The sequence below is a fragment of the Hibiscus syriacus genome, unplaced genomic scaffold (genome assembly GCF_006381635.1).
Source record: "Hibiscus syriacus cultivar Baekdansim isolate YM2019G1 unplaced genomic scaffold, ASM638163v2 tig00112206_pilon, whole genome shotgun sequence".
In the NCBI taxonomy this organism is placed as follows: domain Eukaryota; kingdom Viridiplantae; phylum Streptophyta; class Magnoliopsida; order Malvales; family Malvaceae; genus Hibiscus; species Hibiscus syriacus.
This window is the reverse complement of record NW_024063267.1, coordinates 1,240,064-1,249,112: the sequence shown is the minus strand read 5'-3', so window position 1 is coordinate 1,249,112 and position 9,049 is coordinate 1,240,064.

Here is a 9,049-nt window from a genome sequence, read left to right as displayed (position 1 = left end):
TATTTAGGATGTTTGGCCCAAAAAATTTCAAGTCCAAGGCCCACATTATTTAAAGAATATCTTACTTTGTATTTCACTTTATTACATGAAGATTTTTTTATCACTATTTAACGTTTTCTTATAGTTATAATAAATTTTGAAATATTAGTGAATTTTATATATCTAATATTTTAGTTTTAAAATGTCCATTTTATTGTTATGGCATAGGGCCACCAAAATTTACAAGACGGTCATGATATGCACCTATCAAAACTGTCAAAAAGAGTCTTAAAAGAGTATTTGAAGTTGTTTCGGGACTTAAATTGAAACTCAAAAAAATCAAATTATCTGGGGAAAAAAACGTCATTTTACTCATTTTACTATACAACAAATGATATTAGTCACTAAAGGGACCAACCACGTCTAATATTCGCCCTAAATCCTTGTCCTAATGCCTGTTTTGCCCATCTTTATCGTCTTTTTATTTATGAGAAAATAACCTCAGTGACCAAAAATCTTAAGATAATATACGATTTTGACCAACTTTTTTTGGATTTGCGAAAATGACCAACAAAATCGCAATGCGATCTCTAATTCGCATTGCGATCTCCACTATCGCAAATTCACGTTGCATTTCGCATTGCGATAGTTGAAAATCGCGTTGCGTTTTTCCATTTCGCGTTGCGATTTTCCATTTCGCGTTGCGATAGTTGAAAATCGCGTTGTGATTTTCCATTTCGAGTTGCGATAGTTGAAAATCGCGTTGCGATTTTTCATTTCGCGTTGCGATAGTCTACAGTTGTCGTTGCGATTTTCCAAATTCGTTGAAAAAAAAGATTTTGTTTCTAAAGAATTTTCTCTAAAAAGATAGTATACGCGCGGACGTGTCGAAGACACGTATGACCACGACCACGACCACGACCACGACCCGACCCGACCCGAGACGAGACGGACGGCGGCGGCGGTGCGCGAGAGTCCCCCTTGTTCTCTATCACTCAACAAGGAAGTGGGAAAGCCAAGCCTTAAATACCATTCCCAATAGTGTTTCCAATACAATGTGGGATTGAGCATTACCAACACTTGTTTCCAATACAATGTGATTATTCAGGAAACAATTAACAATCATGCACCTTAAAACAACTGAATCAACAACCAATTACATTAGTATTATACGATTAAATATGTCATAATTAAAAGTCAATCTACAATCAATCGCGATTATTGCAATTTTAAGCAAAACATTCAAAAATAATATCACTATTTAAGGCTCAATCCCACATAGTATTGGGAACAAGTGTTGGTAATGCTCAAATCCCACATAGTATTGGAAACACTATTGGGAATGATATTTAAGGCTTGGCTTTCCCACTTCCTTGTTGAGTGATAGAGAACAAGGGGGACTCTCGCGCGCCGCCGCCGCCGTCTCGTCTCGGGTCGTGGTCGTGGTCGTGGTCGTGGTCGTGGTCGTGGTAATACGTGTCTTCGACACGTCCGCGCGGATACTATCTTTTTAGAGAAAATTCTTAAGAAACAAAATCTTTTTTTCAACTATCACAACGAATTTGGAAAATCGCAACGACAACTGTAGACTATCGCATCGAATTTGGAAAATCGCAACGACAACTGTAGACTCTCGCAACGCGAAATGGAAAATCGCAACGCGACTGTAGACTATCGCAACGCGAAATGGAAAATCGCAACGCGATTTTCAACTATCGCAACGCGAAATGGAAAATCGCAACGCGATTTTCAACTATCGCAACGCGAAATGGAAAATCACAACGCGATTTTCAACTATCGCAACGCGAAATGGAAAATCGCAACGCGAAATGGAAAATCGCAACGCGATTTTCAACTATCGCAACGCGAAATGCAACGCGAATTTGCGATAGTGGAGATCGCAATGCGAATTAGAGATCGCATTGCGATTTTGTTGGTCATTTTCGCAAATCCAAAAAAAAGTTGGTCAAAATCGTATATTATCTGAGATTTTTGGTCACTGAGATTATTTTCTCTTTATTTATTTATTTATTAATATGTGATAAGTACAAATGATTATCTGTTTAAAGATAACTCTCAATAATTTGATATTGAACATTCACACCCTTATTATTCCTAGTGTCGTAACCGTCTTTCGGTTGGGCCACGGAATTGGGCTTCGACTTGAAAAATGTGGATTGGAATCGCCACCGATCATTTATTTAAAGATAAATGGGTTGATCGGATACTCTATTTCTTACCTGATCTGCGTCTTACCAGAAATATGTCGGGCTCGGGAGTCGGTTACGGTCAAGGAAGGATTAGCACCCTTGAACCGCCCTTTCGGTACTACGTAATTTCCAGTTGTCTTAATTAAGAAAAATAACAAGTTAAATTAAAAGATAAAATAATGATCCAAAATTACTTACCTTTGACGGATTTACAAATATACCCTTTAAAAGTCAAAATATGGGTTAGAAGAGATGAATAAATGATAAATAAAGTAAAACAAATAAAATAAGGAGATTAAGAAAGAAATAAAGTAAATATAAAATGAATAAAATATATAAAATAAAAAAACAATAACACTAATATATGCATAGCAAACAACTAAATAAAAATAAAATGATAATGAAAATAAATAAATAAAACAAGTAAAAGAATATAAAAACATAAAATATAGGATAAATATAAAAATAGATAAATAAATGAGTAAAATATATAAAAAAGTAAAAGCATATATATAAGTAAAATAATAATAAAAAAAAAGAAAATCAAAAGTAATATACATATATACATGCAAAATAGGAAATATATAATATATATATAATAACACTAATAAAAAAATATATATACATATATAATAAAATTAATAGAAAGTAATATGCATATATAACAAGAATAATAAAGTAGGAAAAAAATGATTTAGGGGGGAAAATTAAATATTTTAAAAAATGAACACGCCTCGGGGGTGGATCTAGGTTCGAAACTTCGAAATCCCACCCCTTTTTAGTCATCGGCGCAACCCACGTTTTGGGTTATTCGAACCAAATCTCAAGAAAAATAACGTGCACATGCGAGAAATGAACGAACCAATGTAAAAAAGATGCTACCTTTTATTTCCTTTTCGAATCGTTTACAACAACTTTGCCTTTGTATTTTCCGTGCTTTCCTCTGTGTTTTGTGTGTAAAATCGTGTCTTACAATGATGAGTTACAATGGCTATTTATAGTGCTTGTGGATCCTATCTTTAGGAGTTTAAATCATAAAATTATATCCTATTTTTTGAATCCTAGCAAAATTCTATCATATCTTTAGGAGTTTGAATCCTAAAATTCTATCCTATTTTTAGGAGTTTGAATCCTAGTAGGACGAAAAATGTGTGTTGACAGATGCCTCTCTTTGCCCATAGTCGTGTAACGGGGATAGGGCAAAGATTAAAAGACACACTTTTCGTTCAGTGGAGTTGAAAATTAACTCTGATGTTTAAATAACTCCCTGTCGAATTGAGTTACGGATGACTCCTCCATCGTGAAGTCGAGTTCATCTTGAAATGATATGAAATTAAAGCCGTAGTTCGGAATTTGAATCAGCACGTGGCTTCCCGTTACCCTTCGGTCTTCTTCTCGGTTTAAAGACCTTGGATCGGAATAGAACTGAGAAATCTTCATTGACAGATAGCTTTTTCTTGACTTAAGCTATGCTGTTTGAAAATGTTTGCTTGTCACTAAGGCACGGCTAACCCAGGTCCTCTCCTCGACTTGAAAACCTTGACTGCAACCGGAAAGTAGTGCGATTGATGTGTCATCGAGCTAAATGGAGTCGAACTCGACAATTTTGATGGCAAATAATCCTTCTTTGAGTTGGATATCCTTCGTCGTGAAATTGAAATCCAAGTAAGTAGCATTGTTCCAAGTCCAATATCGTCCGTCGTGAAGTTGAAATTGGCTCTGAAACCGGAAAATTGTTTGTTGACAACCAGCCGTCCCTTCGTTGTGAAGTTGAACTTGTGTTGTCTCGAGTCCAATATCCTTCGTTGTGAAGTTGAGATTGGCTCCGAAATTGTTTGTTGACAGTCAGCCGCCCCTTCGCTGTGAAGTTGAGCTTGTGCTGTCTTGGGTCCAATATCCTCCGCTGTGAAGTTGAAATTGGCCCTGAAACTGGGAAATTGTTGTTGACAACCAGCCGTCCCTTCGTTGTGAAGTTGAACTTGTGTTGTCATAGGTAGCATGATATCCTCCGTCGTGGAAAATCAGCTTTGAAATTGGAAAGTTGTTCGTTGACAACCAGTCGTCCCTTCGTTGTGAAGTTGAACTTGTGTTGTCTTGAGTGGCACGATATCCTCCATCGTGGAGTTGAAATCGCAGATGGCCCCTTCGTTGTGAAGTTGAGCCTTGACTTGAATATCCTTCGTCGTGAAGTTGAAATCCAAGTATTGTATGTTGCGGGTGGACACAATTCCCTTCGCCGTGAAGTTGAAACCGTGGAGACCCCTTTATTGTGAAGTTTGGCTTCGAGCTAGATATCCTTCGTCGTTAAGTTGAAATCCACTCTCGAGCAAATCGTGTCACTTTGAGTTCAATATCCTTCTCCGCGAAGTTGAAATTGACTCTAGCTAAAACCTGAAAAAGTTATGCATATATGTGATGCTATGGATGCAATGCTCTTAGGTGTGCCTAAAATGCATATGCAACATATGTTATCTTGGGGCTCTGGAGAGAAATCTCGATCTCCAGTTGCCTATCTGGAATCTTGATTCTTGAATCTTCAAATTTTGATCCCTGATCTTGAATTCTTCAAATGTTCAAATCTGATGTGCACATTCTATTTTTGATTTGAGAAATGCTTCTCGACCATCTCAAGTATGTGCCTGAGCTGAGTGTAACGGTTCAGATGATGCTTCAAAAGAAGTTACCTTGAAAGAGATAGAATTCGTTTCAAGGGAAACGATCTCAAAGATATCTGTTGTTTCATGAGAAACGGTCTCAAGGGAAACAAAATTATGTTTTAAGGGAAATAAATTTGAAGATTTTGTGTTTCAAGAGTAACTGTCTCAAGGGAGATAAAATTTGTTTTAGGGGAAATAAATTCAAAGGTTTTGTTTCAAGGGAAACTGTCTCAAGATAGACGAAAATTGTTTCAAGAGAAACTGTCTCAAGAGAGACAAAACTTAGTTCCAAAAGAAACTGTCTCAAGGGAGACGGAATTTGTTTCAAAGAAAACATATTCAAATATTTTGTTTCAAGGGAAACTGTCTCAAGAGAGACAAAATTTATTTCAAGGGAAACTGTCTCCAGATAGACGAAATTTGTTTCAAGAGAGACAAAATTTGTTTCAAGGGAAACTGTCTCAAGAGAGACAAAACTCTTCTAGTGAAAACGGTCTCAAGCGAGACAAATCTTGTTTTAAGAAAAACAATCATGAGTGAAATAAATCTTCTTTCGAGTAAAACAGTCCCAAGTGAGACAAAGTCTGTTTTAAAAAAGCAATCTCAAGTGAGATAATCATCTGCATTAAATGAGACTGTCTCAAGCGAGACAGAATTTATATTGGAAATGTCGAATCTGAAAATGAATGTCAATCTTTCTGTCTGTCGAGTTGGTTGAAGTGTAGTTTCTTGCTGCTGAGCTAAGCAACCGACATCAATCTGTAAAGGTGCTTTTGAATCGAGTATCCTTCGTCTTGAAGTCGAACTTGACTCTAAAGCTGTAAAAAATATGTACGTGGAAAGAAAATGATAGATATGACGCTCTAAAATGTATGCATAAGATGCATGTAACATGAATTGGTTATATTTTATCTCCTGAAAAAGGTCTGATAATTCGCATTAGGATGTTGAATCCCCAAAGATGCCTCAATATCAAAAAATACCCCAATATTTGATGTTGAATCTTCAAAGATACCCCAAATGTTCCTCATTTCTTACTTCATCATTGATTCTAAGCATGAGCTTTGTGTTTGAGAGTCACATGTCATTTACCAAAATCCACTCTAGAGAGACTGTCTTGTTTGAAAAAAAAAATGTTTTTCTTTCTCTTTTATTTTCAAAGTCATGAAAATATCAATTAAAAGAGTTTCAAAAAATGTTTAATCTCAAGTTTTAAAAATATTGCCCCTATCACGGTTTTACAATTGAGACGAATCATAAAACTAGAGTTCATCGGATATCAAAGAATTAATTACAATGTTAATCCTTCAATAAATTATAGCTATTTGACAACTGCCAAGATCCAAGCTATCTTTGGGAGATAGTCAAGTAAGGAAAGGATAAAAAGTCTCAGGTTATTGTGTTTGGTCAAAGGTTTGGCATTTGATGCTCAAAGGTTTGACATTGGATGCTCAAAAGATTGATGGGGTAGCTTGCATGCTCCTCTGCTGGAAGTGTTCCCTGACTCCCAACCTTTGTTGTCACACTCGGATTGTGCGATGCCTTATCAAGGAATTTACATGATCGCCTCAGTTGCACAATTTTTATATTCGAGCCGCCTTTTCAGGTTTTCAACTCGAACCCTCCTTTGGTTTCAAGACGTTATTCAGGATTTACGTCTTGAACCCCCCTTTGTTATTTTTTCTACCATGCATTAATTACATTGTTTTTTTGCAAACAAAGATTAATCCTGATGGGCGGGATGAAATATGAAGATAGTCTCTTCTGTTTAGAAATCCATGTATGATTAGAAGGGACTTTTAAGGTACGTAATGTAGGCCATGGCTCATGGTTATGAAAGAAAAGGATAAATAGGCCCAAACAAGTGTTTCTGGGTGTTGAACCAAGGATCAATTCATTCTGATGCCTTCAATCATGTCTTGCTCAATTTGGATCTGCTCATATGTGTTTCTCTGGATTTTCTCTGGATGTTCCATGATCTTCGAGTGAAGTGATTCAGAGATTCGGGAATGATTGTGCTTGATCAATCTCATAGTTTGAAGTTTGATGTGCCATTTGTCTTTAGGGAATCTTTGCATGTGCTTTTTGTCCCTTTTTCTTTTTGATTTTTGCTCTTTTTTTCTTTTGTTCTTGTTTCTCTTTTTCTTTGTTTTTTTTTTGCTTTTTTGCTTCTTTTCTTTTTTGTTCTTGATTGGATCTTCGCACTTGCCATTTGGTCCACCTTTTGGTGTCTCCTTTTGATTGATGTATTCACTCATGTGAGCAGATTTCTTCCACCTTGCCCCCTAATGTGGAGGGTGATCCTTGGTTAGGGTTGAATCAGAAGAAAAATACTACAGGCTCAAAAGGGGACACAAGGGATATATATTTTCTCCTGTTGTAAAGGGATAAAGAAAGAAAGCCGTTCATCATTTCATACATGGAAGTCCTCACAGAAGAGGTATCCCCAGGGGGGATATATTTTCAGGATTAATTTCATTCACATGAAAACAGTGTAGTTAATGTGTGATAGAATTATTTCGAATGAATTGTTTTTTCTGCTCCTTGCTCCCAACATGTCTCAATGTTCAGGCTCCTGGCGAGATGCCCCAAACTGTATCTTGGAAGAATGCTCATGTTCAAATGAACAACTCAATGCCTTGGGTTTTAATGGTAAAAAAGGTTAATTTTGAGTCTAAAAAGACAGTTGTGTGATCTTATTGACTCAAAGAAAGGTGTGGGTGTATCAAAAAGATAAAGGTAATGTTCAAGAATTTCAAATGGAGGTAATGTCAAAATTTAGTTTTTTGATAATGACAATGAGTTATTTTGGGTAAAGAATCAAGGTGTTTTATTCTAGGGTTTGAGACAGGGTAAAAAAGGTCTAATCTTGTCATATGTCAAAAATCTATAATTCTTGAAGAATTAAAAGAATCCTTAATTCATTTAATATTCAAAGAACTAAAGATTAAAATTTGTTCAATTGCTCCACCTTAAAAAGTAACATGAATTCAATCGTTTAAAAGATGTGTTCAAACAAAATAATCCTCTAAGTGCAAATGGTATATGCCATGCCCCCTTCTTCGGCAAACGCCTTACAGTTTTCAGAAGAATGTTTGGGAATCCTTATGTGGCAACAACTTCAACATCGTAGCCCTTAGGAGATGGGTACTCTTTTCTCAGATCATCCTGGCAGGCTTAGTCCTACAATCAGCTGATCCAGCTCCCCCTGTACTGATTTTAGTTTTTCTTTAATTGTTAAAATCTGGCTTCCATGTGGTGTAATGTGGTTAATACCACTTCATCGAATCCTCCGTGATTTAATTTCATGTTTATGAAAATGCTTAAAAATGTAGATGGAGATGCAAGAATGCAAGAATGCATGAAATGTTCGAGGCATTGATCCAAGAAATGTGACTGTTATTATGAATAATCCTTATTGGGGACAAAAATGTTTTATATTTTAAGAGAAAAAAATATCCTGACAGCTTCTGACATGTTGACTAGTCTTCTGCTTTCGTCTTTCACCGGTTGAATAACCTGTCGAACCGCTCCGGCCTCTCTGGATGAACCGTGAAAATGTTGAGTTGTTTTTTGTACTGGTCCAAGAAGTCTCGAATGATCGCATCTCGAGCATTTACTTTTGTTGAGCCTGTTCCCAACGAATTCGTCATTGGAGCCCTTAATTGATAGGAACTATGTGAAGTTCATTAATCTGTTTCTTGAATTCGCCGATAATGGTCTCCAATTTCAGCTATCATTTTGCCATTGTTGTGTTCAAAGAGACTTCCAAGATACATAACCTTCATCTTGCCCCTGCAACCTCTGCCAGTCAGTTCTTCAAAGATAAGCTTTCATTGTGCTTGATGTAGACCCGGTTCATTTTGGGTCTTTTATAATGCAGCAGAGTGATATACTCTTCAATTGTGGGCACCACGTCTTCTGGATTGAATGTAACACATAGTCGCCTTGTAGACTATCCTCTGTATTTTCATCTCTTGTATTACAACACCTTTGTCCATGGATTCAGATTATTCGAGTTTTAACAAACACGTTTTAGTGGATCAATGACCTCTTTTTAATGATGCAAGTGATGAAAATAAAATAAAATAAAGATGAAAAGAGTTAGTGAGGTGAAAAATAATCAAAAACGATCATAAAAATGAAAGTCCTACCCCACATGATATCTACCCCCACATGCTTATTATTCCTACCCGGACATGA